General features: G+C 43.6%; 1 protein-coding gene across 7 annotated transcripts in view; it reads left to right on the top strand.

Moving 5' to 3' along the window:
* LOC148400050 (retinal cone rhodopsin-sensitive cGMP 3',5'-cyclic phosphodiesterase subunit gamma-like) overlaps positions 1-15,000 on the top strand; it is a 31,491-nt gene that overhangs the window by 15,258 nt on the left and 1,233 nt on the right. The window contains exons 1-3 of one of the 7 annotated variants that reach the window (XM_088370182.1): positions 1-111; positions 2,826-2,937; positions 14,179-14,233. The exon at positions 1-111 is cut by the window's left edge and continues 865 nt beyond it. The gene's annotated coding sequence lies outside the window, so the exon portion shown is untranslated. Of the gene's footprint in view, positions 112-1,731; positions 1,877-2,825; positions 2,938-7,008; positions 14,234-15,000 lie in introns of those variants that run through there. The other 6 variants (XM_088370183.1, XM_088370185.1, XM_088370187.1 and 3 more) reach the window with 6 other exon arrangements.

Raw genomic sequence — 15,000 nt, 5'->3', positions numbered from 1 at the left:
GATTTTTTCCAAAGTCCCGAAGATCTTTGTGTGAGACGCAGGATCGCTGGACTGAAATTAACTTGGATTTACTCCCAAAAATTTGACTGGACAACTTTATAGGAGGAATAGGTGAGAGGGATTTTTATTTTATGTATTTTAGCGAGAGGGGGAATAGTCATCGGGCCGCCGGTTCCCTCGTGGCCAGCCTGTTCCTTTAATTTGGATTTTAGAAGCAAGATCGAACTGATCACTCGGCATTGCTTCCACCAAAAATAGCACGCAGCTGGTATTTACCTCTTCCCTTTTTTATGAACTGTGTTTTGCAATCGAATTGTTCTGGGATTGAATGATTTTATTAACACGGGTATCAGTGAGTGAAATTGTTCAGTTTCTGGGGTAATTGAGATTTGTAATTCTATTCCATGTTTCTTTAATAAATGTGTTTTGTATATTACTTACTTCGTTGTGCGCGGATTTGTACTGAATATGCAACCGAAGGCTCAGGCCCGCTTCCCCTTTTTTGACGGGCCGCGTAAAAAGGAACTCCGAACAAGTTAGAGACTTAAATAACTTCCGTAGTTATTTGAGCCACGAGTGAATTTCGATCCGTTCGAAAGTTGTTTCGTCTGAATAAATTAAAGGAAGTGTTTAAATCAGATTATTGGTTTTGTGTAGATCGGAAAGTTATTTAACTATTTGAAAGGCTCAGGCCCGCTTCCCCTTTTTGACGGGCCGCATAAAAAGTAACTCTGAGCAAGTTAGAGAATTAAAAAAACTTTTGTAAATATTTAACGGAAGAGTTGATTTCGTTAAAAGTGAATTCGGTTGAGAAATTACTTCCTCTAAATAACATAACGACGACGATTGAAATAAATCAGGGAAGTTGGTGGAGGATAAAAGTGTTTCGATTGTCCATCGGGCGCGGCCCAGTTCCTAAATTTGTCGGGCCGCGTCAAAAGTTAAATGGGACACGATCAAAAAATAGACTTGCCTTCCAAATTAATTATTGGGCAAATCTAAATAGAGCACGACATTTTTATTCGGTTTAAGAAAGTCGCTATTCTTTTTAAAGCAATTAAGTGGGGTGAAGAACCCCGATGGGGAAGTGCTAGATCTACGTATGAGAAGTTGGAATTAATCATATAAAGTGCATTAATTTTCTTCTTAAATGCTATTATTGTCACACTTTTATTAATTCGATTCTCTTTCGAATGAAAAAGTTGGTCGGCTCGCTGCATGAGCGACCAAGTGGAACGGACCCATATCAACATTTACTTCGGCAAAACTAGTGCTTGGGTGCGCTATACAAACGAATCCCTGAGGTCTTAACTAAGACATCTAAAAAATATCCGTAACAAAATAAGAACTTCAAACACTAGCGGGGAGCCATCAATACGATGCGGTCACTTCGAAGTCTTGCCTCGAATTGAGTTATTCGGCTCGAGCTTCGGGTGACTTGAGAGGGATTGGCGTCGTACAGAAATTAGATTGATTCCGGTGGAATTAATTTAACTCGGGTGGTTAGATTACGGACGAATCTCCGAACCCGGCTAAAACAAACCCGTTACCGGGAAGCCGGGGGCACCTTAATGCGAGAGGTGCGTTTGACACTTTCATGGTCTACTCATGTAGAATGTGAATATGATCTTGAGATTTAAAATGTATAAGAGAATTTTAAGTGAAATAACAAAACCTTAAACAGTGCATGTACCAAGGTTCCTCCCACAAATTACATCAATTTTCTCACAAAACACCTCACAGGTCTGCATTCCTGCGCTTCGTTACTCTTCCTAAGCTAGAGTAAGTCTGTATAGGCCTGAATATGTGAGGCCTTTGCTCATTAAACTAAACACATAGGCATAGGTTTGCTCAATGATCGAGAGCCTTAAACTAGGTAAGTGTACATTTTATTAGCAGTTGATATTGTTTCTGAAATGTTTGTTTAAGCGACAAAAATGCTGTAAATATGCCACACCCTCTAACAACAGTCCCAACCTTCGTAGATGTATTTTAAAAGGTCAATTTATGTGGAGTTGGAGGAGAACTTTTTATTTATGCTATTAATAAATGCTATTCCTTAAACTTTAATTTAAAATAACAACCAGTCAATGCTTTATTGACTGAACAACATGTATAATTGTATTACAAAATAGAAGAATTAAAATTTGTTGTGTGAAAGCAATCACTCAAAAATTAACAGGATTTATCATCATTGCAATAATTTCATAGAACTTCTAATGGAAAGTCCTGTGTACTTTATTCCTGGAATGTTGTGATGCTACTGAGGATGTTTTGAATACCGTAAACCAAGTGTGTACTCTGAGTCAATCAGGAATGTCAGCGTGTTCTGCCACATTCCTGCATCCTTCAAACATGTAGACACAGACAAAGTTGCACACACACTCTACACACCAACATCTGTTCTCGTGTACAAAAGATCTACGTGTCCAGTGAGAACTCTCTTTTTCAAAGGAATAAAATGTCCTTTGAAATGAGAATGTTCAGATGGTTTGTTGACTATAACATGCTCAATAAGACTTGTTGTTTCCTTGTTTTTTGTATGGGATAGTCAAAGATCTTAAACTTCTAGAAACTCCAGCAATGCAAATCACCATTGTAAAAGGACGGTGTTATAGGTTTTTATCTCTGCGTGTCGATTTCACATCGCATCCAATGACTTTTGCCGAGGTCACTGATGGTGTAATGATTCACTTATGCCCCCACTCAGTGATTGTGTAAATGTGAGTGTGATTGCGGTATAGAATTAGGATGGAAGACTAAATTTGGCTGAATTCCTGTCGAAGCCACTGACCCATGACTATCGCTGTGTCCTCATCCTGTAGCTTCCGGTGGTGCTGTGTGTCAGCGATGGAGACAAAGGTTTGGGTGGAGGGTGCGGCATATCCCAGACTACTTCTTGCCAGGATGTAGTCATTTCTCTTGCACAAACGATTGGTGAGCAGTTTTATCATACTTTCCACATTTAAAGAGAGAGACTAAGAGAACAATAACAACAAAGTCAGTCAAAAGCCAAAGAATAAAGATGGGTCAAATGGGTTTTAAAAATGTAGAGACAGGCTTCCCTAACATTTAAGGGGAGCCATTCCAAAGGGAAGGACCAGCAACAGAAAAGCCTCGATCCCCTCTGAAACTCCCTCTAGTCTTCAATACTTCCAGCAGTTTTTGTCAAATTGGTTTTCTTAGAGAAATATACAAATGATCATAACCTCGGAACATGTATGTACCGTATTGGCCGAATATAAGATGGCCCCGATTATAAGACAACCCCCTCTTTTTCAAGACTCAAGTTTGAAAAAAAGACTTTTTGGAAACCAAATTAAATTTTTATACAGAAAAAAAAATACATTACATCTGAAACAAATGATTATAACAATATATTCGAGAGAAACAGCACGTTATTTTGCCTCATTCAAATTATGCGAATACTGTCTATCACAGCTTAATATCTGAACATTTAAATATGTAAACTAAAGTGCAATCACATTTGTAAATGAATGGCTTCTGGTTTTTGAAATGTAAATAAACCAATCTACTGTGATAAAACAACATTTCAATAACTGCATTGACCATTAAAGTGAAGTCTAACTAACTGTAGCCTTGAAACAAATCTGAATAAGGAAAAACATTGTAATAAAATAATGCAAACTGCTACCGCTATTGTTGGGGAGCCTGAGGACTGTATAGGTAGGGAGTTGGCTCGGATAGTTATGTTCTTTTCGCCCCCGGGTGTCGGTCAGAACACAGGAGGCAAGACGTGGTTCAGTTTTGATTGCTTTACTGAATTATTGGCAAAAAATAATAATAAATAACCATAAATGAAATACTCTCGGCAACACACCAAACATAAGTCATCGATCGAGACAACAAAATGCATTTGATGGCGACCGTTAGTCGCCGTGCCGCTGCGTAACGGATACTCGTACGATGCGAGGCAAACTCAAAGGAGCGCGCCGGATCTGCCAATCAAACAGCGCACACACGACGCAAACTGCGATGGGACAAACGGCACAACAGTGGACAGTAGTAACAATGAAATGTATATACTCACTTTGTGTCAAAGACGCACACGATCACAGCAACATACTCAGTCGATTCTGAGCGCGTCAATCAAACGGCGCGCACACAAAGTGCAAGGGATCGGACAGTACAGCCAAGTGCGTAGCGACAGACTTTATTGTGGAAGGGGATGATGGGGGTGGCTGGCGCTGGAGCGGCGATCTGGCTGGGGTGGACAAGCAGTTCTGTGGATTCGAATTGTAAAGTCAATTTCTCAGGGACAGATGAGCGAAGCATCACGGGACAGACTGACACTCGGGTCTGCGCTGGCGGCGCTGATATAGCGCTGTCCATGAACCCGTGGCAGGAGACGGCGATTCCACTGACAGGGGGGCGTGGTCCTGTCGCTGGTGGCACCAGCACGTGACACGAAGCAAACCCCGATCGGACAACACGATCACAGCAACATACTCAGTCGATACCAGCAACCTTTGACTTACCGCTGCGCACAAGTGGAAATGGGTATAATGTCTAGACCCCAAATATAAGACGACCCCCACTTTTTCAGTCTTATTTCAATGCAAAAAACCTCGTCTTATATTCGGGCCAATACGGTAATAGAATTTATGGTTTTATTTACGAATATTACCCCTATAAACTCTTTGTCCCATTCCTCTTGCACCCGTGTTAATTTAACAAATCTAAATGACCAATTAGGTGCGTGAAAAAGCTGTTGATGCTATTGCACAAGAGAAACAGCAGTTTTGAGGAAAATGTTTGTGAGGTCTTCTATATTTGAAACCCCATTTTGTTTCAAGAATGAGTGTGGTCCATGTTACTACCGGGACTCGTCAAAATCAAACTGTTTGAAATAATAATCAATCACATCTGAAGAGAACAAAGAAAATCAACGAGCTTTAATGATATCTTTAAATATGGTGATCTGAAAATAGTTCAGTAACAGTATTGCACCAAGCAGAGCCTCCTGTCATCAAGGCCGACAGTATCATTGACTCTTGAAAACGGAGAACACATCTGCACAATTTTCAGTAGTCTTTCTGTTTACCACCCCTTCAGGTAAGAGGAATTTTATCCTCAATTGTGATCACATCACCCCAACTTCAGACCTCACTGGTCACTCATACTGCGCACACACAGTCATAGACGATCACACGCGCACGCACCCATCTCCACACTCACAGACACACTCATTCGTCACTATCACTCAGCACTCATCCCACACTAAGCAAAGTTAGTATGTCAGTGAGCAGGCAAACATTGACTCCTAAACGTAACTCTTCTCATTTGGACATACTCGTCAACCAGACCTGTTGTAAAATCTCCAATTAAATCTTCCATAAATTTGCCCATCAGTTTCATCGCAAATTGTCATATATGTCTAACTGAGAGGCTAACTGTGGGGCCCGCGTTTTGGGGGAGCCTCCACAACCTCAGATTGCTGCTACAAACTCGATCCCTATTACTTATCCTCATTAAATTTAAGAAAGAATGGTCAGACTATTCCCTCTGGCTTTTTACGTCAACATTTGGCTCTCCCCCTTTTTCCTGTTGTTTAGCTCAAATTTGTTTCTCAGTCTGCTTCTCTTTATTGCCCCTCTTGGCGAGTCTCACTCCCCCCTTTTTTTTTCTTCTTAAAAATCCTACCTCAGTCACACCATCCAACACCTCTCCCTGCTTCCTTACGTCATCGCCTATTACCACGCCTTTCATCCAATCACTCGCGCGGTCTGCCCCCCTCTGCAAAGCTGCAGCTCCACACAGGGAGCGCCAAGCCCTCTCCCTCGAATGAGCAGTTTTTAATGTAATTTACGTCATTGCTGTCCAGATCTTCTATCCTCAATCTCCTTTGCTGTCAATCCCTGTTAAAATGCCAAAATGTCCCCATTCCCACTCGCTCTAATCCTATCTTTGACAATGGAGGCTGCCCTTATCAAACCTCCGAAAATCTACGTCCTCCTGTTATCTTCACATCCACCTCTTAGTACTGCTTTTGATAGAATCTCCTATTGGTAACCCTATAGTGGACTGTTTAGCATATGATCTCTCACTCTTGCTTCTACTTTGCCATGTCGGTGCAGTCGTAATTGAGCCCTATCGCATTCATTATCTTGTTAACTGTCGCCTTGTGCGACTCCTATGCATGATTGTGTAAAAGTCAAACATTCCTATGGCCGTTCCGTCTTGAACGTATCCAACTTTCTGACCACACAACCTCCCCTGTGGTGTAACTAACTTCTATCGCATTGGGCAGGTACATTGTGCAACCTAGCTTCCTCTTGACTCAATTCACTTTAGTCCAAATGTCCTATTCTAAAATTGATATAACTCGACTTCTACTTCTTAAGCCTGACGACCCAAAATATCAGATCCCGCTCTTGTTTCCTACCGTTTTAACCTATCTGTTTTATCCAAATCTGTTCAATCTCTGATTATGATGCTTTTCTCTGTAGCTCTCACATTATTCATTTTTTTATCAAATCTCCTTAGTTATGTCAAACAGCATAAGGAAGCTCCCGTCCACTTTGACCCAAGCTCCGCCAAGTTTGGTAATGCCTCAGCAAGGAGTGCAATTTGGTTGTCGGACACTTCATGTCTCATGTGTCTTTTGCAGCACCTCACCCTCTCAAATTGGTGTTCTTTTGTTGTTGCCTCAGAGCCAACCCATACATCACTCTCGAGTAAATTTTTTAAATGAGTTCATTTTCAGCATTGTGAGTTCCTCCGCTTCTCAATGTCTTTTCTCGTCGCCGAGGATGTCGTCCTTCCTCCGGAGAGTCGCTTGCCCCCTCCAAGCACAAACACAGTCTTTCTTTGTTTCTGCCAAAGGTCAAAGGTGCCTCAAAGCCAGGCACCGTTTTCTAGTCGTCCACGGCTGCAGGCGGAGTCTCGGGATTGAGTTTCAGGGATCCTGGCACTGAGAGTGACAGACCGGGACGTCAAATTTGTAAGATTATCTCCAAATATAGCTGTTGCGATCTCGTTTTTATACTGTAAGTCCTGCGAACTCATCCTGTTTTTGAGATACATTTCGTCTGTTGGTTTCTTATTTTCGATTCTAATCCCTTCCTTCTTCTAATTATTTGAGTTGGAACTGCTGAGACCACTCCTTGCTCCATGTGCATACCACATACCCCCCGGGGACTTACTCCAAGCTCCCCTCGTTCCATACCTCACTTAGATCCCTCATGCTTTTGTCTTTCCCACTTCAAGCCTTCAATTTTGGATACAGCTTCCAACTCTTGTGTAAAGATGTAATGTAATTTAATGAGATGTAGGTTGTGTCTTCAGTATCAGTATTCAAAATTAACTCATCAAGCGTCTGTGTTCCAAATCTAGCCCTGATCTACGTCTCGACCTCTCAAACGTTATTACCTGTGTCATGCTTGCTCAAAAATGTGACTTAGAATATGATGTTGAGAATTTCCAATCTCCCTGATCCCATTTGATCCCGCTTCTCAGCTGTTCTTTCTTATGCTCCTGTTAGCCTGCAATTGTCCAAATCAAAAATGTTTATTTTTTGTAAATGTCTTTCTTTTGAACCTCTAAATCTCACATGTTGCTAACCTATCTACAACAGGAAACCTATTAAAGGGTATTAAAAGAGAACCAACAGACTACTCCCAATATCTCCTCATTGAACTCTCCTCCGCTCTTTTTCTATGTAATGCATTGTTGACCACAAACTATTGACCTACTGTAACCCCTAATTTAATCCCAATCAACAAATACTCCTTCCTTCTCACTTATTTTGTCTTAATCAATTACTAACTAGTTTAATTTCTTTAACGCGTTTGCCTCTATGTCTACTTGAGTATTGAAACTCTTCTACAAATGTAATCTCTCATCTCTATATTTGTTGCCAGATGGCCTAGTGGGGCATTGACCGCTCCCGACAGGATCCCTCAGTAATTAGGAGTGACCCAAAGGTCCCTGTCCCAGGCCGCATTTGTGACTTACTGCCATAAATTATTGGTGTCGCGGCCTAACTTTCTACTTCAGACACACACAAATACACATATATCAGTATTGTAACGGTTAGTGCAAGCATGCCCCTCTCCCACCTATTGGCATACTGTTAACCATTAGTTCCTTTGCAGTTTCAAAAATACCCATTCAGTGTGGTTCATGCAGCATTTGCCCAGCGGCATTTGGTCATCCACCATTTGTGTTAGTTTCACACGATTTCGACCTATTCCGAGGGACCCGGCCCCGCCTCTCTGCACTCCTCAGTGTGTATCCCCGGGGCGGGCAGCCTGAACGGATGAAGGGGGGGCCCGGCTCATCAATGTTGACTACGCGGGCTGGCCAGACCCACGCTATCATTCCGCCGGCCCCTCCCCGTGCGAACCCAGCACTCCCGCCCCACAGGCACGCACCTTGGAGTGAGCGCAGGCTCCCTACTCGGTCCCATCCCTGCTCAAAAATTCTCCACTTCCACCTTATTCCACACACACACATACACACACACGCACAAGCACATTCACACGCAAACGCACACACATACACAGACATGGGGATCCCCTGAGCACACACAAAAGAACGACAACAGACTGACATATCTCACAGAGATTAGCACAAACACATAGGAAACAGCACAAAAAGGGATCCAAATCTGACCCCCGTTTCAATTCTTTCCAATCGCTTCTATGCGATTTGGTCATTACAGCGGCTGTTTCCCATGCGGATGCGCACTTACAAACATGCCCTGTGCACTTCTTGTCTTTGTTTCTCTAAGAGCACTTTGTTTTCCCCCCTTATACTGCAGATTTCTAACTTTAGTGTGCACACAAATTACTTTTCTTTCATGGTATACCAATATTAAATCCCCTGAGGCCTATTTTTCCACATTTTCCAATTTCTACCTGCTGCGCACTTCTCCTATCTGCCAATTGCGGTCTGCTGCAAGCCGTAAATTTCATCAGACTTTGACAGGCATGCATGCTATCACAGTGCGTCTCGACAATCGCGATCGAACCGTGTCGACTTGGGTATGACTGCAGCGCACCGGTAAGTTGCTTAAAGAGTATCTCTAAGAGGCTAACGAGCCAGTTGTCCGCCGGGGAAACTTTGCAAACTTGCACACACTCCTAATCTGATCAGTCCCCAAATAACATGGTCTGCGCGCTTCATTCTCTTCGGCACTCCTAGGTCCCAGACCTGGCCGGTATTTCTCCCACGTTCATTCACACAGCTACGGACGCCAAGGCTGCGCACTTCTTCTATTTGCCAAACGCGGTCTGCAGCAAGCCTCCCTTTTTTGTGCAACCTTGACAGAGACAAATCCCGCCACCAAACATCACAACAATCGCACTTGGCCCGTACGGCCATTGGGTGCAATCTCAACATCCCAGCGCGTCCCGGGACTTTTCCCTCCGGGGGCTAGGTGGCACGCATCTCTTGTCGCAAGCAGTGTTCAATCGTATCTGTGCTTCCACCCCATTCACACAGGTAAAATGTACATCCTCATCCACCAAAATAAAGTCCACGTTTTATGGGACTTTTCTATTATTATTCTCTCGTGACGGCCGATCAGCAATGTCCCAGACATTCTATCCTGTTTCACGTGCCCTCTCTCTCAGGGCATTTCTTCTTTCTCATTCATCATTCTCACCAGACATGTCACTCACACTCTTCACGTTTCCCCATTAAGTTTCTTGTTATTTCTCCATTTTTATTTGCCTTTTTCTTTTTTCTATTTTTATTGAACATTTTCATATTGGGGCCATTCCCCCTTTCAAAATTCACATTTTGACAACTTTTGACCAGGGGAGACAAATCCTTCCTCGCCCCCCTAGAGCCAGCGACGCGCACATCAGATCCATTAACTATCCCCCTGAGCAGCCCCTCTCTCTCCCCCCACACCAGGCACGAGCATACCGCAAAAACCGTGAGTGAAAGCTCCTCACTTCAATCTCAGCCAGCCGGCCGGATGCTCGATGGTCGAACCCAGATGGACGAGGGCTCCCCGGGGAACAAGCGAACTGTTCGTAATGCCAAAAATGTGGTGAATACTCTTCGATGTTCTGCTGGTCTCCAAGATCAAAGGGTGGACAGGTGGCTGACTCAGGGAAGGAAAACTTCAGTGACCCACGGCTGATTGGGGAAAGATTTTATTCAACCGATGTCAGAATTGAAGTGTCTCTCTCTAGCCAAAAAAAGAAGTCCCCCTGTCTTCTCCCGCCTTGGATCTTATACCCCGCGCCCCCCCTTACTTGGGCGCACGCACACGAGGGCAGCTGGTCGACTTCTCCCCCGCCAGCCTGCTTTGTTGATTCTAACCAAATGGATGATTCCTGTATCCTGGTGCCAGGAAGTCTGCCTTCCTGGCCCAGGCTCCATAAAATCCCATGCGCGCGTAACCTGGTTACCTCTAAACTTAGAAGTGAAATATACATTGCATGATACCTAAATAAAAATACACTACACCGGCTTTTACGAAAGCTCGCACAACAGTGCCAGCAGACATGTTAGCCCAAGCATCCACAATCCATTCGCAAATTGTGGCGTAACTCTCCCGCTGCCTTCCACGCTTAGTGAAACTATACTCTCCATCGGTCATCCATCGCTCCCACGTCACTCGCAGCTTTACTTTGAACGGCCGGTTCACTCCGATGTCCAGCGGTTGGAGTTGCTTTGTCGTGCCTCCCGGAATGACAACAACCTCGGCGTTAATTTGCTTCACCTGTTTTTTCACATCGGCTGTGAGATGGGCACGCATAGAGTTACAGATCAACAGCGACGGTGATGCGTGGGAAAAACCACCTGGTCTCCTTACATACACCTCCCTCAGCCACTCAGTCATAATTTCCTCATCCATCCAGCCCTTTTCATTTGCCTTAATGATTACTCCTGCTGGAAACTTCTCTTTAGGCAAAGTCTTTCTCTTAAAAATCACAATAGGCGGCAGTTTCTGTCCATTAGCATGGCAGCCAAGCACAACAGTAAAAGAAGACTTCTCGTATCCCGTTGTGCGTATTGCGATCGTCTTGGTCCCTTTCTTCTCCACAGTGTGATTCACCGGGATGTCGAAAGTGAGCGGCACCTCGTCCATGTTGGTGATGTGGCTGGGCTGGATGTGTTTGTCGGCGATGCGTTTGCTGCAGTAGGAGCGGAAGATGGCCAGCTTTTCATTATAATCCGCTGGAAGTTGCTGCGCCAACGTAGTCCTAGTCCGGATGGAAAAATGGCACCGTTTTATGAAACGAGAGCACCAAGACGGACCTCCTTGAAAATGTTCCATTTTCATTTGTTCTGCTAGCGTTGCTGCTTTTAGTCAAATGGTGACCTTCGAAACGCTTCTCCCACTCGTTCTTTGCTCAATGATCCACTGTTCGAGACTTTCCTTCACCTCGCCTTACGTCCGCGGAAACTTGGCTGCGTCTTCTTGACCTGTCGGTGCTCGTTTTCCAGCTTCTTCCACTCGAGAACCATCGATTCGTTGATTTCAAATTCTCTCGCGGCTGCTCGATTTCCATGCTTCTCCGCGTAGCTGATGGCCTTCAGTTTGAACTGTGCTTGATACACGTGTCTCTTTGCCATTTTCACTGTTGTCATAACAACGATGTTTTGCATGACGCATGTACCCGTTTTTTTATATACAATCCACGCCCGCATTTCCACCGCCCACACTTCCCCCTTTAACGTTCTCATGGCGCTCTTTAATATACATCCGCCTTACAACACCAACACACATAGGGACCACTGCATGATAGGGCGCGCCGCACATTTTGAAGAAAATCTAAGACTTTTATCCGCGCCTAATAAACGTGAAAATACAGTAATTTTTACGATAAGCGTTCGGTTTGTATATTGTGCTTCGTATTTCTTGATACTTTTTATATTTTCAACATGATTTCCGTCATGTTCTGTTCGCAACAAAATTTGATGCACTTTGCAAAACTCAGATTGACACGTTGGACTAGATACCTTACGTACCCAGACTTAATAGACAAACTACACTATAACAAATCAATTTCATCTTAAGTAAACCCAGGTATATACGTAGTTACAGTACTTAACATACAGTATTATGGATTGTCGTATGCTTTCATAATGTAATTAAGGTCACCATGTATAATCCTATTAAATACTTCCCAGCATGTTACATATTAACGTGTCTGTCTTTCATGCATGAACATGTTATCATGCTTTAAGAACACTTTAAAACACTTGTAAGTAGGATTTTCATTATGTTTTTTAAAAAGGGAGTGTGTTCTGCTCAAATCAGAATCAGCTATATTGGCCAAGTTTGTGCATGCCAAACAAGGAATTTGACTCCAGTTGATCTCAGCCTCTGTACAACATTTAAGTGACTAACAACATTCAGGTGACTAACAACATTTAAGTGGCAAGAACAGGATATTATTGCCCAGTGATGTCTCTGAGACTGAGTTCATCGGAGCGACAGCCTGGGGAAAGAAGCTGTATCTGTGTCTGCTGGTTTTGGCGTATAGCGCTCTGTAACGCCGTCCGGAGTGGAGTAGTTCGAACAGACTGCAACCTGGGTGCGAAGGGTCTGTTGAGATGTTACTTGCACGTTTCCTGGTCCTGGACAGGTACAAGTCTTGGATAGATGGAAGGTTGGTCCCGATTATAATTTCCACAGTCCTGATTGTCCGTTGCAGTCTGTGCTTGTCTTGTTTGGTGGCTGATCCAAACCAGACAGTGAAGGAGGTGCAGAGGATAGACTGGATGATGGCAGTGTAGAAGGCCTTCAGCAGCTCCTGTGGCAGATTGAACTTCCTGAGCTGTCTCAGAAAGTACAGCCTCTGCTGGGCCTTCTTTCGGACAGAGTCTGTGTATATAATAAAGACTAGACTAGACTCAACTTTATTAATCCCTTGGGATTACTCCTTCAGGGAAATTCTGTCTCTGCATTTAACCCATCCCCATGTGATTTTAATCCATCCCCTGGGGGAGAGGGGAGCAGTGAGCAGCAGCGGTGCCGCGCTCGGGAATCATTTGGTGATCTAACCCCCCAATTCCAACCCTTAATGCTGAGTGCCAAGCAGGGAGGCAATGGGTCCCATTTTTATAGTCTTTGGTATGACCCGGCCGGGGTTTGAACCCACAACCTTCCAGTCTCAGGGCGGACACTCTGCTACTAGGCCACTGAGCTGGTATGAGTCCATTTCCGGTCCTGAGAGATTGTGGATCCCAGGAACTTGAAGGTGTCTGTGGAGGGAATAGCATTACTGCAGACAGTGAGGGGTGGAAGTGGTGAAGGGTCTCTCCTGATGTCCACTGCCATCTCCACGGTCTTGAGCAGGTTCAGCTGCAGAATAAATGCAGGACATAGTTACAAAGAATTATGCAATTTGTTGAGATAGAAAATAGAAGACTGCAAGGGTCAAAATGTTTTGGTTGTTTTTCCCCTTCAACAATCAGAAAGAAAACAATCAACACTGTATATCCATCCATGCATTTTCAATACCGGTTTTCCCACTTGGGTCATGAGTGAGCTGGAGCCTGAACCTGTCACCAGCCAATTGCAGACAAACAACCTTTCACACTCACATTCACACCTATGGACAATTTAGAGTTTCAGTCAACCTAACAAAAGTGGGAGTAGTAAAACCCACCCAAGCATGAACATACAAGATCGAGCCACACAGGAAGGCCCTACACTATTCTGCACTTGTATATAAAGTACATTTTTGGGGAGTATCAACATTGCAGAAACAATACCCCACTCTGCTGTTACCTGTCAATCAAACACCACAACACATATCTTATGCACTGTGAAAACGATGCTAGCTCAGGCAATATTGCTTACGTTTAAAATAAAATACTTGCTGTAAATAAAAATCATAATGCAGATAGACAGATGGATAGATATACTGTAGTTAGGGGTTAAATTTACTGTTTGGTGGTTGTGCTGTTGCATCATCCTGCAATGAACAATAATTGCTGGTGAGAATGAGCAGCCCATGTACATAAAAAAAACATTATTGACCAGAGAGGGCACATTTTGCAACACAGGTGCGTAGATGTCCTCAAAGGATGAAGATGATCCCTTGTGATATTGTCCCTGCCTTAACTCTATTAGCGGCTTTGTGTATGACCACTATATAAAGGGGGCAGCTCAGTGAAAGCACATGACAGGGAGTGCAAAAAGAAAGAGAAACTTCTCTTTGTTTTGCATCTTTTTCTTCGCAGGCCCTCCAGACTGCTCCTTCTTCTGGATTCAAGCAAACCCCAAACAAGCATACAGGTTGGGCTACTGCTGGCACCACACATTGTCTCTGCACTGAAGTTTGTACTCTGTTTAAATTTGATCCCAGGTGGATAAATAGCTTATTTATATTTATATGTATCCCATTTGTTTTATACTGGAGGGGCAAAGGACTGAGGACAACACACGATAAAATACTGGGTTGTTTTCCTAACCCACTGGGTATGGGCTCTGAGCAGATAGGTTTAATTATCTTGGCTCAGCACATTGGATTGAACATTGGATTTGGGTGGGCTAAATATCTGAAACTGCTCACAACTTTGAACACGTTTGGATACTGAAGTTGAGCTATTGTACATTTATGGGTCGACTTCCGTAGACATGCCTGTGTGGTGTAAAAACGAGCACAACTTTGTTTCTGTAGCGGGGAAAGTCTATTTTATTGTGTTTGGGAATTTGGACGACCATGTTGCTCCATGCTGGGTGTTGCAGTGGGCTGAGGGCGTTTACCTTTACACGCCCCTGATGCACTTGACAATTTGATGACAGAAAGTAAACTAATCGTTAGACCAGCTAAAAGCTGGTCAAAGTTTTGGTACAGGTGATTCAACACAATTTTTGTAGAGGATTTTTGTGATTAAGGCAAATATTGAGAGTTTCAGCAATCTCTCTCTCTCGCAATTTTTTTTTAAGTACCCACATGACTCCATCACACACGCACACACACACGCGCACACACACACACACACACACACACACACACACAAAATGGGAGGGTTTTATTAGGAACAACATCCAGTGCCTAA

Source organism: Syngnathus floridae, chromosome 3, assembly GCF_059516105.1.
Source record: "Syngnathus floridae isolate MCC-2025c chromosome 3, RoL_Sflo_1.0, whole genome shotgun sequence".
Lineage (NCBI taxonomy): Eukaryota > Metazoa > Chordata > Actinopteri > Syngnathiformes > Syngnathidae > Syngnathus > Syngnathus floridae.
The sequence above is the reverse complement of the archived record's forward strand: the minus strand, read 5'-3'. Positions and strand labels throughout refer to the sequence as shown.